A 22,029-nucleotide genomic window follows, 5' to 3' on the forward strand; every position below is an offset into this window, starting at 1 on the left:
AACAAACAGTGGGATATCCATACATAAAATACTATCCAGGAAAAAATACATATGAGCTATCAAACCATGTAAAAACATGGAGATACCTTAGATGTGTATTGCTAAGTGAAAGGAGCCAGTCGGCAAGGCCATGTGTGTACTAATGACATTCTGGAAATGCAAACAAATAAAGATGCCAAGCAGGTCCATGGTTGTCAAAAGCTTGGAGTCAAGAAGGATTGAATATGTGAAGCACTGGGGATTTTTAGGGCAATAAGCTGTTTTGTATGATATGGTAACAGCGGGCAAGTAACACAACGTGTTTGTCAAAACCCATAGAACCCAACCACCCAAAGAAGCTCAATGTCTGCACATTTATGGAAATCATTTAGAAGGCCAGAGAATTCCAGGATGGAATGCACAATGTAGCGTAAGAATGTAAATGTATGGCCCACATAAAACAGCCTCACCGCGGAGAGGGGGAGGGAAGAGTGCCAACTGAGATAACTTGGAAAATTAGTGAACTCTTCAAGATGAAAGGCAAAAGGATCTGTACGTGAACACTGCGCTGTATTTGATAAAGTTGTTTCCCATGAAGGTGCAGATGAACAATTGTAAACCCACCATAGCGGGTGCCTGGCTGACTCAGATGGTAGAGCATACAATTCTTGATCTTGGGGTTATAAATTCGAGCCCCATGTTGGGTATAGAGATTACGTAAAAATAAAATCTTTAAAAATAAATAAATAAACAGACAAACAAACAAATAAATAAAAAATAAATAAATAAAACCACTGTGCATGTAAACTGGTTTTGAAGAATTAAGTGAATGGGTGACAGGTGCTGGAAGCCAGCTTTCTCACTGTTGATGTGGGAGGTTGCAGATGAGGAAGGGGAGGAGGTTGAATAATCCACGAGGCAACTGATCAGAGTTGGACATCAGTAAGAACTCATGATTAGCTTAACATAGATATAGATGGATACATATAGAAATGTCTATAGATGTGTATATACACGTGTATCAGTATACACGCATGTAATTCCTTGCTCCTGCAGCCAAGGGAGTCTAGAAGCAATAAGCACAACTAGTATCCAGATTTTGCTTTCTAATACCCTTCTCCAATAAAAGGAACCAGACTCCCTAGAGAGATGGCTGATTTGGGGACAGGGACAGGAAATACCCAAGGGGCAGGAAATAGACAAGAGCATCTTGCAGTGCCAGAAAGTAGGACAGTGCTCAAAAACCCCACAATGATGGGGTTATGCCAAAAAGACAGGAGCCAAAGAAAGAGCTCCCAATGACCAAAACTGGAACAATTTGAACAACAAAATGAGTAAGTAGTATTTGCTTTAATCAAAACTATAAAATAAATATCCATGATCCATAGTGAAATAAATGATTGAATCAATAAATAGATGGGGGAGAATATACAGCTCTCCCATGTAGAGTAACTCCAAATAATTTGTGTAGATACTCGTCCCTCAAGGAGCAAAGTGTCACTGCCCACTTCATAAGTAGGGGTTGCATGTGATGACTTCCAAAAAGTACAAAATAGAAAGGGGAGGAGATACAGTAGCTCTGCAGTGGAGACTATGACAAAACTACCCCAGCCAGTTGATCAAGGTTGACACCAACCACGATAATTCATGTTGCCAGTCGGTGCTGTGATGATGTGATGAGAATGGCACTTTACCCTGGGGTCTTCCCCCAAAACACCCACAGCCCCAGTCTGACGAGGAAAACATCAGACAAGTCTTAATTGAGGGACAGTCTACCAAACACCTGCCCAGTACTACTCAAATTCAAGGTCATCCATACAAGGAAATTCTGAAAAACTATCACAACCAAGAGAAACCCAAGAATACATGACCACTAAATGTCACGTGGTCTCCGGGATGGAATGCTGGAACAGAAGATGACATGAAGCAAAAACTGAGGAAATCTGAATACAGTGCCAACTTTAGTTAATATTTTATCCATATTAGTTTATAATTTTGACAAATGGTCAATGTAAGATGTAAGATGTGAGGTGTATGTGGGTAATATCTTTGCAACTTTTGTATCAACATCAACTATTCTAATATAAAAAGTTAAAAAAACAGTATTGCAAGTGTACAGTAGACATGAATGAAACATAAATTTTGAGTAAGTCTGTTAGGCAACCTCATGATGGCTCATTTCCTAAACTCCCATCTTCTTGCCAATTCCCTCCAGTGATTCTGTATCCACCCTCCATACTGGGGTTGGGCTCACATCTCAGCCACTACCTCTAGTAGTGAAACAAAGATACCTTTGCCTAGCCACTGTCATACCCCAAACACGTTCCCTGAAATGCTCGTGTTAGTTTAAATCAACAACAAAGATAAAGACTCTCTTTCTCCCAGAAATCTTTTTCTGATTGTTCCAGTCCCAATCATGCCCCCATTTTCCAACATTCAGATCTACTCTCTTCAGTACAAATCCACTGTTCACATGTGGCTATTGAGCATTTCAAGTGCGACCAGTCTAAATTGTGATGAAGTCTAAGTGTAAAATACACACTGGATTGTGAGGACTTTGCTAGAAAAGGAATGAAAATATCTCATTTATAATCTGTTTAAATTATCACATGTTGAGATGACAATATTCTGGATATGTAGGGCTTACTAAACTATATTATTAAAATTAATTTTACCGTTTTTGTTTTATTTGCTCTAGAACATTTAAAATTGTATATGTGGCTGGCATCCTGTTTCTACTATACAGTGTTGACCTAAAGCATACATTCATCCCCGGTGTGTTATGGCTTATGTAACAGTGTTCAGGGTTTCACATGCTTTCTAGTTGTGCCATGTATGTCTTCCCTGTTGGAGTTGATAGAACACTTGTGGGAGAGGGAAGCAGACTCTAGGATGCCTCTTGGGCACCTACACTCTATCCTCTCAACACACAGCTGGGGGCTGTCCCTTCCTTGCAAGGACCTGTTGTCTTCACTGGAGAATCCATTACCATGAGGATTCCAATCTAAAGGCTTGTGATGAGTCCTGGGTTTTCTATGTAAGTGATGAATCACTAAATCCTACTCCTAAAAGTAATAACGCACTATATGTTAACTGGCTAGAATTTAAATAAAAACTTGAAACATTAAAAAAAGAATAAAGGTTTCCTATAGCCTGAGAATCTGAAAAACTCTCATCAAAATCCAAGAGATACAATAATGTCAGAAGCCAAACAAAGCACCCACACATTTTCAGCTATTTAGAGTTCTCAGGTAGCAATTTATAGGTTCCAATGTTGGTTTAAACAATTACATGTCAAAATAAATATCCAAGAGTTTCTAATAATGTCTTCTCATCTGAGAGGTGTTTCATTACATTCGAGGTAGGGATATATTTCCCTTTTGGAACACGTATTCAGCAAGGATGCAATTTTAGATTTGGTCATTTATAGATCTTGGGCATAATTTATGAAGGGAAGTAAGAAAAAGAAATGATAGGAAAATATAAACTATTCCCTTGGGACAGAAAAATAAAACTAAACAATACAGCCATAGGATAATATGCCATATGTCTTCCCACAATGTTCCGTCTTTGGACTATTTCTGCTACGTTCGCACAGTTAGTAAATGATGAATCTTTTTGCTTATTAATATAGTTCCCAGTTGCCCCACATGGAAATTAAATCTTAAGGATTTCAACGAGAAGCACATTTTGAATAAAAAAGGAAAGTACTTTATCTTTTTCAGAAAAGCTGTCACACCGTTCTCTGCATGAGCAAAAACACTTATTTTTAGTGCAGATTTGAGTTTGGAGGTCATTAAATGTAACTTTTAAAACTCTCAGGCTTTTTATTTTTGTTACTTTTCAGAAACTTGTTTTTTTCAAGTTCAAGTTGAAAAAAGACAATTTAAACATCTAACTTGTCTTAGAAATCACAGACTTCCAAAAGATAACAGAGTTTTAAGTTCTTATGTTTTTTTATCATACATATTTGCGATTCTAAGGGAATAATAAAAGTTATCCAATTAGTAGCATTTTTTTAAGACTTACTGGATACCAGGGATATGCTAGTGAACAAGGCCTCCTGTCTTCCTGGGAGTCAGACAAGGTAACCCATAATCACCATAGTGTTCAATCATGTTATGATGGAGGAGCTGCTGGTAATTGAGGAACACAAGTGGAGCTGACTCACCCTGTCTGGGGCCAGAAGAGGGATTCTTTATAAAGGAATACTTAAGCTGAGACCTGAACCATGGGTGAAGGATGAGGGTGGGAAGAGTGTTCCAGGTGGAGGACAGGGCAAAGACAAAAGCCAACAGGTGAGAGACAACATGGCTCCTTTGGGACAAATGAAGTTGGCCACCAAGTCTGGACCCTGAAGAAAGAGTGGTGATAAGGAGGGAGGAGGGGCTGAATCCAGAGGACTCGAGAGCCAGGTCGGTGGTTTGTTATCTACAGGGCTGTGGGAGGCCATTAAAGAGTTTAAGTACCATAATTGTGTTTATAAATGTCCCTCTTGCTACAGAGACTAGAGAGGTAGCATGGGAACAAGACAAATGCCAGAGAACTAGATCCATAGTCCAGGATAAAAATACAGACTCTACAGGAATTGGACGGGGAAAATGTAGAGGTGCAGCTGATATTTCAGAAGCAGAGCTAAACATATTTGATGATTGTCTGAGTGTGGGTAATGAGAGAGAAGATCAGCCTACCTCCTATAGCTGTGCAGGTTGTGTACTGAGCAATGCAGGGATGCCATTGCCATCACATCTACATGAAAGTCCCTTGATGCAGTTGAGCCCTATGGTGGAACTTGAGAGCTCAATGGTGAAAGAGCATGTCTGCTTCTACCCTGGTTGAATGGGTAATTGTTAGTGTAAGGTAGGAAGAGATTCAGGATCCATGATGGAGTGTCACGGAGTTGGTAGCAGTGATGAGGGAATACGATGAGTTGAGTGCCAAACAGCTTAAGTTTGAATGGAGATGTGCAAAAGAAAAGTGGACATGTTTGAATGGAGATGTGCAAAAGAAAAGTGGACATGTGTCTTCCGATCAGGATATTGGAGAGTCAAGAAACCTTGGCTATCATGGAGTAATTGAAGCTAGGGAGCAGCCCAAGATTAGACAAAGAGAACACAGAGGGACAGAAGAATAAGGGCCAGGATCAAAACCTTTAGAATGACAACATCTGTTGAGGGGAACATGGGAAGAAGCCTAATAAGGAGACGGCAAAGAGAATGTGAAACCAGGAAAGGGTAGTGGCACAGGAGCCACAGAGGAGAGTGAGGGGCCAAGTTGCTGAGGTTGTGAAAGAGAAAGTGCCTGTAGGGTTTAAGGATACATGGGCTACCGGTGGCCTTTATTAGAACAATTCCACTAGGAGGAGGGACAGGAGCCAAAGTGCAATGAATCGAGGATGGAGGAGAAAGAGCATGATGGAAACCGAAGGTGTAGACAGTTCACGCAGCTTAGTTGTGAATATTAGGACCAGCTAGCTGAGGAGGAGTTAGGGTCATGGAAGGTCCTGAAGATACAAGAGAGCGATGGTTTATTATTGCTAGTGTTGTTTACGGGCACGAGCCACACAGCCCAGGCACCTGGCTTTCTGGAGGAGGTGGTGCTGCCCTTTCCTTGTAACCGGTGGCCATGTTCTCCCACAGATGTGCAATATTTTTTCACTTGAGTTCACTCAGAACTCAAAAAGATGTAAGCTGATAAAGCCCAATGTTCAGAGTTTCTTAGAACCATCTTGAAGATTCACATGTTCCCTAACACAACGACTGTTTCATCAATTTTTGGAGAAGTTCCTTTTCCCTTTTCAATTTACCTGTTCGATGGCTTATAAAACTTTCATGCTAATAGCACAGGAAACTCAAATAGCAACAGAGATGTAGAAGAAAAAGAACATCAGCCTGCACCTGACTAATCTATGTGAATTTGTGAAGCTGACAGTTGAACAATGGCTGGATTCTGGGTTCCCTCTGCTAAAGATCCGCATCCTGGCTGCCTATAGGACCGTTGTAAATGCCATGGGAGCACAGGGAATTCTGACTCAAGCTGGTGCTGGTTTGCTTCCAGCTTGATGTCTGGCACTACTACCACTCTGCCAGCTGTGTAGATAAAATTCCACTCTACTTCTCAGGAAGGTTACCAGTGTCTTGGGACATTGCCCCACCACTGGGGTGAGTTTGAGCAAAAGCTCAGATTTTATTCCTGATGGTCCATGAACTGGCCTCACATTGGCTTCTGTCGAGAAGGACCTCTTCAGAGGCCATGGAAGGCAGCTCGTGCAGCCCTGTGCTCCGGCACTGTGCCCGGTTAAGCTGGGGGAGGGGAGCAGGAGACCTGCTTTTGTTGAAAGTATTCCCCTCTGTGTTGTTCTTTCCTAACTCAGTCCCTGGTCCCAGGTCCCCAGTGTCCTTCATCTTACTGAATCTTCCATCTCATGCCTCCCAGTCTCCAGCTTGGGGAGTAGTTCTCTGCTCTCGTCTGGCGTTTTCTCCCATTATTTGGGTCCATTCCAGGAGTCCTTTCCACATCCCTCAGAGTGGAAGATAGTGAAAAACAATATCAGAAAGATTCTTTTTACCTTCACTTTCTGTTGTCATGCCCCTCACCTAGACAGCAAGTCTATAATGAGGGGAAGGAAGGAAGGGAATATTGAGAAAGAATAAAGCACAATAAAGCAAAATGCCCCATTCCAATAGCCAGCTCTTGGACTGCTCAGACCGGCAGCGAGGGTGTGAGCTTGGAAACCATGTTCCCCTCTGTCCTAGAGCGAGTACGGTCATGAAGAGCCTCTGAAGAAGTGTCCATGAAAGGAAGGAGTGGTCTGCTCTCTGCACAGGACGTGTCAAAACACGTACACTCTGGGGCTGGGGAAATGGCTGGCAGGACAGAGTCTTCACAGCCCTGATCATGACCTTCCTGAGGGCCCCGATGCCTGCGGCTCCCCAGAGAGAAAAGGGTGATCCTCACAAGGCAGACTTTGACCTCTGATTCTCATCTTAGAAGGACTTTGGGGGTCCCTTTGCCTCCAGGGTCTGTTATCAGCATGTGGAGTGCGGGGAATGCTAAGGAAACACCAACCCTGGTTCCACAGAACTTCAAGGCCACAGGGAAGGGTCAGTGGCAAATGAGAACCTTAGCGGTTTCTACTGTGATGGTCCAATGAGGAGGTACAGCGAGGTTGGGGGGTCAGTGAGGGGCAGCTGGACAAAGAGAAAGAGAGGATAGACAATACCAGGAGGTCTTGGAACAGGAGGAAATTTGGCCAGTTCACCACAAACAGCACCAGTGATGGGAGGCAGGAGCACAAGGAAAAACTAGACATCTGGACAAAGCTTTGTGTTAAGTAATCTTGGACTTGAAGATTCATGGGAGGCCATTTTGGAAGGCTCCTGAAGGCTGCTCTTTGGGGGGCCTTTGCGAGGCCATGCACTGCCTGGAAGAGCCCCTTTAGGAAGTTATTATCCCCACTTCACCAAATATATGCACACACTTTCGAGAGCTGAAAGATCGCCTTTTTCTGAATAAGCAGACAATTTAAAACAAAACCAAATGTGACTTGTTACGACTTGCTTTTTGAAGTGAACCTTTATTGTGCTGCTATAATTAAGGTACTCTAAGCTGTTCTTACAATATGGGACCCAAAATGCAAAGACTAGAATAATAGAGGTTTATTTCCTGTTTGCTCGACAGTCTAGGGCTGTTCCAGGCACTCTGCCATTTTGTGTGGTTCCTGAGGGTCTGTGTGCTCACCATACCAGTCATCTGGAAGGAGGATACCTAATTGGGGAGCATAGGAAATGGAGTTCGGCTCTGCACTCAAGAAGGGAGAGTGGATTTGAGCAGTATATTCAGTAGCATTTAGAGGGCTTGTGGGTATTCAGCTTTGGAAACTACTCTTCCTTTAGAGTTGCTGGACTCCATCATTTCTCATCCCTCTCCGTGCTTCCCAATTTCAAGGACCAGTTTTTCTACTCTGGCCTTGAAGGGGCTTTTAACTTTAGATTCCTGAATGATAGTTTGGCTCGAAAGAAAACAAAATAAGGGCTAAAGGGGCTATAGTGGGCAGCATGACTCTACCCCATTACGTGGCACCCTTCATTTTCCCACTAAATGCTAGGTATCAAAAGTTTTACTTATGTAGCTGAAAAAGTACGTCATAGCTGACAACAATTAAAGTTCAGCTCTCCTGTTTTCTATTTTCTAGTCTTATACTGTAATACCCAAATGCCATGAACTTTTAATGCAAAATCTCATCATAATACTCTACGTAAAAACCATTCATTTGAGGCACCTGTGTGGCTCCGTTGGTTAGGCATCTGGCTCTTAGTTTCTGCTCAGGTCATGATCTCAGGGTTGTGGGATCAAGCCCTGCATCGGGCTCTGTGCTCAGCTTGGCGTCTGCTTGAGATTCTCTCTCCATTTCCCTCTGCCCCAGCCTTGCTTATGCTCTCTAAAAAACAAACAAACAAATCGAAAACAAAAACAAAAACAAACAAACAACAACAAAAAACCACTCATCGAAAGATTCCCAAGGTTCTCCGTACTGCTCCAGGAACCATCAAACAAGTGCGGCTTTCAGTATAAAGATTATTTGGGAGGAAAAAAATCTTAAAAGCATTAAAGTACTCTTAATAACCACTTCTAACTCTTCCTGCTAAAATAATTTTCTGTATCTCACATCAAATCAGTCAATACTCTGTGTAAAGGGCACCTGGGTGGCACAGCGGTTAAGCGTCTGCCTTCGGCTCAGGGCGTGATCCCGGCGTTATGGGATCGAGCCCCACATCAGGCTCCTCCGCTGGGAGCCTGCTTCTTCCTCTCCCACTCCCCCTGCTTGTGTTCCCTCTCTCGCTGGCTGTCTCTATCTCTGTCAAATAAATAAATAAAATCTTTAAAAAAAATACTCTGTGTAAAATCCTTATAATGTTACTGTTCTGAGACAGATACAAACTGTCCATGATTATATTCAGCGTAAAGTTTTGTGTCTGCATCTGGTAAAATATTGCTCTCCTTTTTTTTTATTTGATTGGCATCTCAGTGAAAGCAGGATGCCACCTTAATTAAGGTTAAGTGCGTGTGTAAAGGGGCCTGTGCTATTTCCTCTCAGGCATCTGTGCTTGGTTTTGTTGAGCCTGGACTTTAAACCTAGGAGATGTAATAGAAACATGGAGACAAAGCGGTCCATCTTGTAGAGCTTCATTGCATTTAAAAATGACAATTAGGGGGAAGGGGGAAGGTGGCTCAGTAGGTTAAGCATCTGCCTTTGGCTCAGGTCGTGATCCCAGGGTCCTGGAATGGAGCCCCACATTGGGCTCCCTGCTCACTGGGGAGTCTGCTTCTCCCTCTCTCCTGCTTGTGCTCACTCTCTCTCTCACTCTCTCTCAAATAAATAAATAAAATCTTTTTAAAAAGTGACAGATAGGGACGCCTGGATGGCTCAATTGCTTAAGTGTCCAGCTCTCGGTTTTGACTCAGGTCATGATCTCAGGGTCATGGGATCGAGCCCCGCATCTGGCTCCATGCTCAGCAGGGAGTCAGCTTGAGATTCTCTCTTCCTCCCCCTCTGCCCCTCCCCTAGCTCACGCTCACTCTCTCTCTAAAATAAATAAACAAGTATTTTTAAAAAATGACAGATTAGAATTTGTTTCTTTATGGAGATGTGAGATATCCCTACTGATGAGATCAAGAAATGTATTAAATATGGCTTTGCTGGACAGTAAAAGGTAAGCAGAGATATGTGTGGGTGGTGTTGTTGGGGAAAGGAGGATTTTTGTGAAATGTGAAAGCCATTGGAAACACATAAAACTACTTTACCTTGAAAAATAAAAGCTCCAGAGCATGGTCATGCCACTGAAACTTTACAACCAGTATCTACTGACGTTGGTGTTATCATAGCAAAACCTTTTCCCTTATAAACCAGTGGAAAGGACAGATATGGGTATTACTTAAAAATCAAACAAATGCTTTCATTGGAAATAAAAAGTTTAGTATTTCAGAGCATTATAAAAAATAGAGAGTATAAACATTGTGTGTTTATCTTCTCAATAAATAATTCAGGAGACAATAGCTTCCAGGGAAAGATAGTTTAAGAAGCTTTACTGACTGTTTTATGGAAACAGTGTTTGCAAAACTTTTTTAAATAATTATTTTAAATAACCAGTAGGTATTTTAAATAACCAAATCATCATTTTTGTTATCATGCCACAATCAACTTTTATAGTTGAAACCAGAAGTCACATTCAACTCATTCACTGCCAAAGGCTCGCAGGCAGGACTCCAGGTAAGTAAAGGCTACTCCGGTGTCGGTGTGGTTTTTTGAGTCATTTTCTTCCTTTTGAAGATGTGGCAATAGTTCTCTCTCTGTCAAGTGGATGCCCTTATTCTCTACAACAAAGGGGCTGATAGGAGATGGAGGAGGGACAGGAATGTCTCCTACAGCCTGAGAAGGCACTCGAAGACCAAAAAACCAAGCAAGCCCCTCCGTACTGTTTACACAGAGGTGTATTCAGGCTCATCTCACTGACGGAGGGCATCAGGTAGACAGACGACCCTAGCACGATGCAACCACTCTCCACAGCTTCTCCTCCAAGTCCAGACCCCCCGCTTCTATAGCGTGAGGGGCACAGTGATGACGTCACAGGGTAGTTATCTACAGTGGGGCCTCCTGTGCACCACTTCAGGGAAGATCAGAACAAACCCTCCCACATTCCATTCAGGGCATACGTTCACCTGCACAGGGCTGGAACGTGTAAGCCTGAGGCAAGTCATTGCACGGGCATGAACACGATGAAGGGCCAAAGATGGAGGCCATGTTGTCAGCACTCCTATAGCCACCATCCGAGATCAACCTGGAGCATTTGGGGTCTCCTGTGTGGGATTTTCCATCAACGTTTGCGTGTTGGCATACCCACCTGATGTCTCATTAGCTGGGCCACATCCAGTGCTTGTGTGTTTGGTCTTTGTCACCTGGGGCACCACCTTCACACTGACCGGCCCTCTCCCACCCTGACACCAAGCTGTGAAGTTCTGCTCTTCACTGAGTTCACTGATTTCTCTTGGGATATAAAACTTACTGGGCTAGAGTTATGCCTTCCCAGGGCTTCAAAGGGAGCTGAGGTTCTGGACTGGGGAGATCAGGAAGTGAGGGCATGCACAGGTGTTGAGAGAGTAGACAGCCCACTTTGTGGGGAGGTCTCATGAAGGTCTGAGAGTTCCGGAAGTGGGAGTATAAGAGGAAGTGGCTCCAAAGGAAAGGATGTGACATCAGAAGGTGGGGTGACTTGGAGTCAGTGTTTCAGGGGTGGTGCAGTTAGTGATCATGTCGTTGGAGTAAAGAGGGCTGGAGGAGGGAGAACAACGCCGAACGAACGAGGGTAAGGGACGAACATCCCTACCCCCCATCCCCCAGGGCGTCCCACCCACCGTTCACATGGAAGTTGTGGACTCCAAGCGTGGAAGGGTGTGTCCAGGGACCGGGCAAATCACAGGAGCATCACGTGAAGGTGGCAACTTCTGGAAAAGCTAAAGGAAGCCCCACAGCTGAAGAAATAAACCAAACCATGTGGGGGCTGACCTGTTATTTGAAGTTAAAATGTCAAAAAAATAACTTCTTTGGGTGGGAATGTAAATAAGAGCAGCCACTATGGAAAACAGAATGAAAGTGCCTCAAAAACTTAACACTAGAACTCTCCTATGATCCAGCAATCCCACTTTCCGGTATTTATCTGAAGGGAAATGAAAACAAGATAATCGCAAAGCTGTCTGCGCTCGCATGTTTATTGAAGCATTAGTTACAGTAGCCGAGATATGAAAGCAGCCTATGTGTCCATCAGGGGGTGAATGGCTAAAACGAGGTGGCATATAGGGGCGCCTGGGTGGCTCAGTCAGTTAAGCATCTGACTCTTGATTTTGGGCCCGGGTCATGATCTCAGGGTCGTGGATGGAGCCCGGAGTCAGGCTCTGTGCTTAATGGGGAGCCTGCTTGACATTCTTTCGCCCCCTTTTCCTCTGCCTCTCCCCTTGCTCTCTCTCTCTCTCTCAAATAAATAAACAAATCCTTAAAAAAAAAGATGCGGCATATACATGCAGTGGAATATTATTCATCAATGAGAAGGAGGGAAAGCCTGACCTTTAGGACAACAGGGATATGCTAAGTGAAAATAGTTTCATAGAAACAGCAAGTAGAATAGTGGTTGCCTAGGAGCTGGGGAGAGGGGTGGGAATTGGGAAACACTGGTAAAAGGGTACAAATTTTCAGCTACAAAATGAGTAAGTTCCAAGGATCTAATGTGGTGATTATGGTTAATAACACTGTACTGTATACTTTGCAAAGAGTAGAATTTAAATGTTCTCCCCACCAAGAAAAAGAGATCAGTGTCAGGTGACAGACGTGTTAATGAACTAGGTGGTGGGAACCCTTTTATAATGTATGTGCACATAAGATCACACAACGTGTACTTTAAATATCTGACAATTTTGTCAGCTACACCTCAATAAAACCGGGAAAAAAAAAACAGTGAAAAAAATGTGCAGAAAAAAAATGAGTGAACAAAAAAGCAGGAAAATAAACTTCAATCTTGGAAAGCAACTAGATGATTTAGTGGCCTGATGGTCTAGATGGTGGGAGGCTTGTTCATACTTCACTTTTTCACAGCATTTGCATTAATTCCTCCAGGAGACGTTCCCACGCTTCTTCTGTATGTCTTCAGCTCTTGGCTTTGCTTTATCTTTCCTCATCGTTTCCTGATTATCTCATGCTCAGGGATGCTGATAAGACACACTCCTTAATTTTCCCAGGATGACATTTAAAATGACTTCATGATGAGTCTCCCAGGACCTCTCTGCACATCTCAACTGTGATTCACGGCTCCAAATTTCAGGGCTGAGGGTGAAGATGATAATGTGGAGTATTTTGTTTTTTCCATGTGGTTACAGCATGAAAAAGTTAACCTTGACCTCCTTTCCCCAAGCCTCTCGAGGTTGTCGCAATTGTGTGCTAATAAGTTTTGAGTAGAAAACTGTGGGAACGTTGTGTGATCCGTTCCTCTCAGCTACGAGGAGGGCAAACTAATTCGGTTGAAAATTGCCAGCGTCATTTTTCCTAATGAGGTGATATTGTTCTTCTTACCACAGTATTAAACATCATTTTATATATTTAAAATACAGGATCAACAAGAGCCGAATAGTCCAAAAAATACCACTAGTGACCGCTGAGTTTTAACACTCTCGAATGCAGAATCTCAACATGGCGGTCTTACAAAAGTTAAAACTGTTTTTTACAAATCAAGTCTAGATGGTAAAATAGGTTAAAATATGCATTAAAAAAGGAAGCAGAATCCTAAAGACTGAGCAGTAGTGTGCACAGGTGAAATGCGCCTCATCATGTCTGGATCACCTTCATCCAATTGTAACTGGATGGATACAGTCCATTCCTCTGGAACAGATGCGGGATGGAAACATGGCTCTGCACTCCACAGGAGGAAAGTGGAAATTGGTCGTTTGCTTGCTTGTTTATTTGTTTGTTTTTAAATACTTACCAATGGCTAATTTCTCAGGTGAGCCATTGAACTTGGAATCGATTACCCCATTTATAACAAACTGCCTCTATTAGAGCCATGACCGAGAAAATAATTTTTTCAAGAAGGAACATGAAGTCTTTGTTTCTCTGGTTTGATAACAAAAGGAGACCATTTGGACTTTTTTTTTTTTTTTTTAAAAAGAGGCTTATGTTCTTTGATATCTATTTACTAGCTTGTATGAAAAATCATGAAATTCTTACCACTGCCAGTTGTAGAGGCATCCGTAGTTGTATTTAAGTTACATAAATAATGCTTAAGGTGACTATTTATTGAGGAGAAATTGTATTGGGCATTTCTGTAGTGCTGCTTTAATTAAAGATACTTTTAAAATTAAGGAGAGCACCCCAAAAATAAACACCTATACTGTATAATGTAGCTGAGTCCTTTAATACTGTCGGCATCCTGAGAGTTTTTGTTTAATCTTTTGGAATAATGTCATTATATATTGCCTATACGCAGATAACAGTTTAATTGCGCCACTATTGCAAATATGATTTATGAATTCAGTTTAGCCAGAATTGTTGACTTTCTTTAAAGCTTTATGTCTCATTAACCTGAGTTTTAAAATACTTGTACGGGCTAACCATATTGAGCAATCAGTAGATAAATCAAATTAACAACCTTATCTTTTCCATATGGAATTCTAGTTAGTTTTTAAAAGCCATTAAATTTATCATTCTAATAAAAAAAAGAGCTGAAAAAATATGCACACTGTTAGGTAGCTATTTAAATTGCTGGATTTGGGGTATATTTTCCTCACATATTGATTCTAGCTTTCCCCGCCAGCTCTTCTGTATGTCTTGGAGCAATTACCTATGACTTAATATCAGCCGATGCACTTATAATGAATTGCAGCATCTCATTATCCTATTGGAAAAAAATAATGTTTTCCCAGATGTAGGCATTTGTCAAAATTGAGCAAATATACACTTACGATTTATACATTTCATTTCATGTAAATTCTGTATAAAACTATAAACAAATGTTGAAATCTAGCTAATGATATGCATGCAGAGTATTTAGGAAGATGTATTTCTGGCAATTTACTTTGAAATGCATTAAAATGGTTTGATGGAAAGATAGAAGGGTTGGGACATGTCTGGGGATTCAATGAACCAGTGGAGTAAAAGTTAAGGGCATAAATAGAGTTAGGCTCTGAGGGGCATCACTAGCCAAGTATTTCAACTTTGCTGAATGTTTGGAAACTTCCAAAATAAAATGGAAGGTGGGGGGCGGGGAACCAAGTCTCTAATGCTTGTGCTGTGTTAAATACCCTTGTCTTCAGTGACATCCAGTGTTTCATCAGCCCTGGCCACTATTCCTATAACATACTGACCAAATGTGGCCATTTCTCCTCACCTCCCCCCTGACACTCTACCTCCAGTACCGTCATCTCTCACCACGTGACTCCCAACTGCTCTCCTTACTCCTGCCCTTGACTGCCTAGACTCTTCCCCTATGGAGCAGCCAGAGAGAATTTTTAGGAACATAAATCCGATTGCATTTGCCCAATTGCAAATAATCTCCTTTAAGTCAACGGATGATTTACAGCTCTCACATGCAATTTCTACGAGAAAGCATCTGGAAGAGCTGTTGGCTTGTTAGCCGAGGATAACCCACAGAGACACTTCCTGGTTGTGGGGTTTGATTTCCTTGTATGATCTTAATATGAAAATTGAAACAAAAGGGTTGCTTTTCCAAATGATGCAAATGCATCGTAATAGGTTTCCTAGCTGACATGCAGGAGATCTCTATACATTCTGGGTACTAGTCCTTGCAGTTTAGATGTATCAGTGGTGTATTTTAATAATAAACTTTCTAATTCAAATATTATCCATCTTTATACTTTATGGTTACTGATTATCATGACCTGTTTAAGGAATCTTTGCCCAAAATCATGAGAATATTCTCCTACGTTATAGACAAGAACACTCCTTTTTTACCTTTTCACTTTTAGATCTGTAATTCACTTGGATCTGGGTATGGGATAAAGACCAACATTCTTTTTTTTTAATCTATATGGATATATGATTGATAAGGACCCATGTATTGAAAAAAAATCATCCTTCATCCCTTGCTCTCAAGTAGCAGCTTTGCCATTTGTGGGTGGGGTGGGTGTGATAGCCGGATTCTACTCTCTTGCATGCGTCTATTTGTCCACACCAATGTCATATTTTATTTATACTCGCCCTTTACTAAGTCTTGCTCTTTACTAAGTATTGCAATTTTATTTTTATCTGTGCAGACATCTTAACTCTCCCAGGCCCATTACATTTTCACATAATTTAAAAACAATTTCTATTTTTAAAAAATTGCTTTTCTTCTGTTGTATTTCATATTATGTTCTAGCTTTTTATGTAGTTTTTTTTTAAAGATTTTATTTATTTATTTGACAGAGAGGCAGCGAGAGAGGGAACACAAGCATGGAGAGTGGGAGAGGGAAAAGCAGGCTTCCCGCCAAGCAGGGAGACTGATGAGGGGCTCGATCCCAGAACTCTGGGATCACAGCCTGGCCTGAAGGCAGACACTTAACGACTGAGCCACCCAGGCACCCCTAGCTTTTTATGTAGTTCTTAGTTCCTTTTCCATTTTGTTTTTTAGTGAGAGTATTTGTAATTACAAATGTCCCACTGCTTTCGCTGTTTTGACAACATTCTGAAGATTTCAAGAAGTGTTCTAATTTTTGTTCATTTATAAGTCATTTTTAAATCGTCATTGGAATTTCTCTCGAAAAAGGAAATATTTCAAAATGTTTGTTTATAAATTTCAGATTATTATTTTCCTACCTTTTTATTATAATCAAGCTTTATTGCATATGACCTAGTGATGGTAGCCTGTGAAATTTTCTACTCTTTTAGATTGCAAGAAAGATGTGTGGTCATTTTTTCAACAGTCCATGTGTATGTGAGTAAACTTTGTTCTTACATTACTGAATATAAAATAATATATGTGCTATTTGCTTACTCAGGTAAAAAAATTGTTTTTCAAATCCTCAGTATTCTCAGTATGTTTGCATAATTTATTAATCTGAATTTCCAAGATAGATATGTTGTGCTTTTGACAAATTTTCCTTGCAGTTCCCTTAAATTTTGTCTTCAATGTTTTAATCCTACATTAGTAACTGAATATAGTTAATGACTGATACAACTTTTTGGAATATCATTATTTTTAAATATAAAATATTATGCTTTTTCTTTTAGATCTTGAATTAGGTTCTGTCTGAGAGTAACAGTGCCAGATTTGTTTTCTTTTGCTTTTTATTGTTTTTTTTTATTGATCCTTTCTTTTTATCTTTTGTTTACGTAGCAGATGTGGAACTTGGTCATTCGGTAATCTTCATTAATCATAAAAAAGTAAACAAAAGTTAGTGATTGCTGACATGAACCAACATTTTTTCAAACGAAAGCTATGAAATAATATAGAAGCAATGCCCTCAGATTTTGTTTTCACTCACTTGTTGAAATAGAAGTATCCTAGCCAATCATTATCATGACAATACTTTCATATTACCTTCCATTGTTCAAAGCAAGGTGCCTAGTTCAGATGCATTGTTGGTAGATCTATTGTCAGGTAGATCAATAGGATATGACTACTCAGAGTAATAAAACAGATGTGAATGGTTGGCGTTTTTAATTGTGCCTGATTGATGTCATGGATGTTTCATAAAATTGAGTAGTATTTCTCCACTGAAAAAGAGTAAAAAAATGCCATTTTGAAAAATAGAGTGGAAATGATAAGGAGACCATTTTCAGTCATTTAGAAATGAGAAACAAGAGTAATGAGAGAGAAAAGTACAAACATTATGAATTTGGTTGAATAAACATAAGGCTGAACATTTTACACGAAAAGTTAGAATACTGTTGTTAAGACCTACTTGGCTTCTTTACAATCCTGGGCACACAAACGCACCCACAGACTTTCTTTACGACTTCTGTGACTTTCTTTGAATTATGGGTGTGGTTAGTGCTCAAAAGGCACCTCATTTCCCAGGCCTCTCTGCATATAGCACCGGACCAGCAAGTTTCTCCTAGAACATTCTTCATCTGATCCTTCGGTAGTATTACTGTGTTAAGCAGGATTCTGAAGTCCTGAAGTTTTATAGTGCAATATCATCGTTATCAGCTAGCAGTTAGGATGAGAGTGGTTGCTCCTGGAATCTTCTAAGAGCCCCGTACATGCTATCTCTCATCTCAGATATACACCCTTGAAGGACAGAGACCTCAAACTGCTTTAAAAAAAATTATTTACTTATTTTTTAAAAAGTTTTTATTATGATATATTAGTCACCATACAGTACATCCTCAATTTTTGATGTAGTGTTCCATGCTTCATTGTTTGTGTATAACACGCAGTGCTCCCTGCAATACGTGCCCTCCTTAATACCCATCACCAGGCTACCCCATCCCTCCACCCCCTCCCCTCTGAAACCCTCAGTTTGTTTTATTTTTGAGAGAGAGAGAGGAAGAGAGAGGGTGAGAGGAGCAGAGAGAGAGAGGGAGAGAATTTCAAGAAGACTTCCTGCTGAGCGCGGAGCTCAACAGGGGGGTGGATCTCACAGCCCCAAGATTATGAACTGAGCCGAAATCAAGAGTCAGACACTTAACTGACTGAGCCACCCAGGCGCCCCCTCAATCGGCTTTTTATCTCAAGTATATGAAACTAAGGCTTTGAAAAATAAACATTTGTGAAATTTTGAAAAAAATCAAACAATTTTATAGCAAGAGGGATTTTCTGGTGTTGTGAAGGACAAAATCTTTCGCATTTTATTTGGCCGGCCATCACACAATACCATAGGCTAGGTGGTATCTGAACTAGCAGAAATTTTTGTGCCACAGTTCTAGGGGCTGTAAGTCCAAGATCAAGATATGGACAGGGTTGGTTTCTGGTGAGAGCCCTCTTCCTGGCTCATAGACAGCCTCCTTTTTGTGTATTCACATGGCCTTTCCTCTGGGTACCCACTTTTAAGAGCACTAGTCTTACCGAATTTGGGTTCTACCCTTATAATCTCATTAACCTTAATTACCTCCTTAAATAACTACCAAAGAAGGTTGAGATTCATGGACAATGAATCACAGCCAGGTCATAATTCCCCTATAAAGTTTTTACCAGGACACCCTAAGAGATTTGATCTCAATACCTTAAATTTCCATATATCTCAGTGAGCATGCAAAAAAATAAGTGTCACTCATCCCAGAACCAGAAAGTTGAGTGTAAACCAGGTTAAATTTTGTTATCCAATTGAGAAAGGATATTGAGAATAAAACCGTTATTTAGGGAAGAAATTATTGTGTAATATGCATAATTAATATGTAAATATGCCAAACGTGTAATTTACAGACTCCATCATTTTCTTTTCCAAGTGAGATATGTATGTACAGATTTGCAAGGACAATTTTTATCTCAAGGAAATCTCAAAGACACCGTGCCAGGCTTTTTTACGGTGTATAAAACTTTAATCATTTGACATTTTCCAAATACTTCAATGCTGAAGTATTTACACATGAACATCCAGTCATCCATTTATTCAACAAGATTTATTGAGCACTTACTGTGTTCTCAAGCGGCCATGTTGAGACCCAGTGGGACAGAGGCATGTGAGAAGTGAGCCCTATTCTTACCAGTAGTCTAGTGCGAAAGTAGATGTGGAATGGTTTTATTTGTGTTCACGCCTGATTCATGTCCTTCAAGAGATTTTAGAGTTTCAAATTTAACTTTATGCCTAGCTATTTTACTTCCCTATGTGTTATATTAATTTGTAATATTATCGATGGATCTATTATGTTTTCTATTTACTTCATATATATGGATATATATAGCTGTTGATTATTATAAACTGATTATTGATTGTATAACATGCTATTTTGCTAAATTATCTTATTATTTGTTTTTTTAATATTATTTATTTGAGAGAGAGAGAGTGAGAGAGATTGTGTATGTAGGGAGAGCAGGAGAAGAGAATCTTCAAGGAGACTCCCCACAGAGCATGGAGTCTGACTTGGGGCTCAATCTCATGACCTGTGACATCATGACCTGAGCAGAAACCAAGAGTCAGCTGCGCTTAATCGACTGAGCCACCCAAGTGCCCCATAAATTATCTTATTATTTGTAGTAATTTTCCATTGGTTTTTGTGAATTTTTAAAATATAAAATCATATTACCTGCAAATGTATATAGTTTTGCCTATTTTATTCTAAAACCTGTTTCCTTAATTACTTTCTTCTATGTAACTTTATATATGCGTCTGCCATATACATATGTATATATATATATATATGTACATATACATGCCAACACATGTACCAATTCCTATTTTATTGAGTGTTTTAATATGAATGTGTGTTAAGAGTTGAAAAATCATCAAACACATTTTCTGCATCTATGTAGGTGATCGTAGAATTTTCCCTTTATCTCTATTAATCTGATGGACTATATTAATAGGTTTCTTTCTATTGACCCACTCTAGCTCCTGGATTTATCCCAGTTAAAGGTGATACATTATTTTCTCCAACATATTATTTAATATACCTTTGCTCATGTCATATTGAAGAGGAAATGTATTCCTCTGTTTTCGTGTTTATATAGGGGAGACTAGCTTTCACTCAACAATCCAGGAACAGCAATAATGGAATGGATGCATCTAGTTTACTTTCTGCACTTTATTATTTGTTTCCTAAAATAAAAAGAAGGAACTGTTGACCACACTGTGTTTGTTCCTCGGTGATGAGGGTATTGTGTCTCAAAGCAAGAAAGAAGACAAGTTCTCTCTCTTACTACTTGTTTTAAGAATAGAGGGATAAATGGGGGATGGGGATTAAGGATGTGAGAAGCACTGGGTGTTGTATCAAAGTGATGAATTACTAAATTTTACCCCTGAAACCAATATTACACTGTATGTTAACTAACTAGAATTTACATTAAAAACTTGAAACAAACAAAAAAAGAATGAAGGGATAAGAAACACCATCTGTTTCCCTTTCTAGGAACGTTTCCAGGCATCTGTATGAGAACTCAGTAGGTAGACCATTCTTTTTGGGGCAATTGTGAATGGGATTGTTTTCTTTTTTTTTTAACTTATTTTTATTTATTTATTTTTTGATGTAAAGTTCGATGATTCATTAGTTGCATATAACATTCAGTGCACCATGCAATACATGCCCTCCTTACTACCCATCACCAGCCTATCCCATTCCCCCACCCCCCTCCCCTCTGAAGCCCTCAGTTTGTTTTCTTAATTTCTCTTTCTGCTGCTTCATTATTGGTATATAGAAATGCAACAGATTCCTGTACACTGGTTTTGTATCCTTGACTTTACTGAATTCATGTATCAGTTCTAGCAGCTTTGTGGAAGAGTTCTTAGGGTTTTGTATATATAGTGAAACAGTGAAGTTGTAGTTCTTTCTTACTAATTTGGATGTCTTTTATTTCTTTTTATTGTCTGATTGCTGTGGCTAGGACTTCCAGTACTATGTTGGACAACAGTGGTGAGAGTGAATGTCTCTGTCTCGTTCCTGACTTTAGGGGAAAAGCTCTCTGTTTTTCCCCATTGAGTGTGATGTTAGCTGTGGGTTTGTCATATTCTTTATTATGTTGAGGTATGTTCCTTCTAAACCTGTTCTGTTAAGGGTTTTTATCATGAATGGATGTTGAACTTTGTCAAATGTTTTTTTCTGCATCTATTGAAATGATCATATGGTTTTTATCCTTTCTCTTATTGATGTGATGTATTATGTTGATTAATTTGCTTATGTTGAACCACCCTGGCAACCCAGGCATAAATCCCACGTGATTGTGGTGAATGATTTTTTTAATGTGTTGTTGAATTCAGTTTGCTAGTATTTTATTGAGATTTTTTGCATTTGTGTTAATTAGAGATATTGGCCTGTAGCTCACTTTTTTACTGGCATCTTTATCAGATTCAGCCACTGTGGAAACCAGTGTGTAGGTTCCTCAAAAGTTAAAAATAACACTACCTAATGATCCAGCAATCACACTACTAGGTATTTCCCCAAAGAATATAAGAACTCTAATTCAAAGGGATACATGCACGCCGACGTTTATAGCAGCGTTATCTACAATAGCCAAAATATGGAAGCAGCCTAAGTGTCCATCAACTGAAAAATGGATAAAGAAGATGTGAGATATGTATATATATATATATATATATATATATATATATATATATATAAATGTGATATATATATAGATAGATATAGATATATAGATATATAGATATAATGTAATAGTATTCAGCCATAAAAAAGAATGAAATCTTGTCATTTACAGTTGATGGAGTTAGAGAATATAATGCTAAGGGAAATAAGTCAGTACAAGAAAGACAAATACCATATGACTTCACTCATATGTGGAATTTAAGAAACAAAACAAACAAGCAAGGGGGAAAAATAAGAAAGAGAGAAAGACAAAGAAAGAAAAAGACTCTCAGTTATACAGAAGAATCTGATGGTCACCAGAGGGGAGGTGG

The sequence above is a fragment of the Ursus americanus genome, chromosome 15 (assembly GCF_024610735.1).
Source record: "Ursus americanus isolate L20-20 chromosome 15, mUrsAme1.1.p, whole genome shotgun sequence".
NCBI lineage: Eukaryota > Metazoa > Chordata > Mammalia > Carnivora > Ursidae > Ursus > Ursus americanus.